The sequence below is a fragment of the Macroventuria anomochaeta genome (genome assembly GCF_010093625.1).
Source record: "Macroventuria anomochaeta strain CBS 525.71 unplaced genomic scaffold BU25scaffold_37, whole genome shotgun sequence".
In the NCBI taxonomy this organism is placed as follows: Eukaryota; Fungi; Ascomycota; class Dothideomycetes; order Pleosporales; family Didymellaceae; genus Macroventuria; species Macroventuria anomochaeta.
Window position 1 is genome coordinate 386,213 of NW_022985398.1, and position 403 is coordinate 386,615.

Genomic DNA, 403 nt, shown 5'->3' on the forward strand with positions numbered 1-403 from the left:
TCAGGCCTCAGCAACCCCCTCAGGCCTCAGCAACCTCTCAGGCCTCAGCAGCCCTGTCCCCTGACCGGAAAATTAGCCACCTTTCACCCCCTCCACTAGCTCTACCACCAAAACAACCACTACCAGAACCACAACAACTTCAAACAACAATAACTCCACCACCCACCACTGCTTTTTGGCCTGGTTTTCTGCTATCCCTCCAGAACATCAGCCTCTACAACACAGCATCATCACAACAACCAACTCAAGACTTTTAGCTTGGTTTTCTGCTGTCCCAACTTCAATCTCTCCCCAGAGGTCTACTTGATAGGCCAGTAAGGTGTGAAAGAAGGAAGGCCAAGTAAAACTGAGCACTCTCATTGTAAGTACCTCCCCTACTGGACAGAAAGAGCTAGTTTTGGCA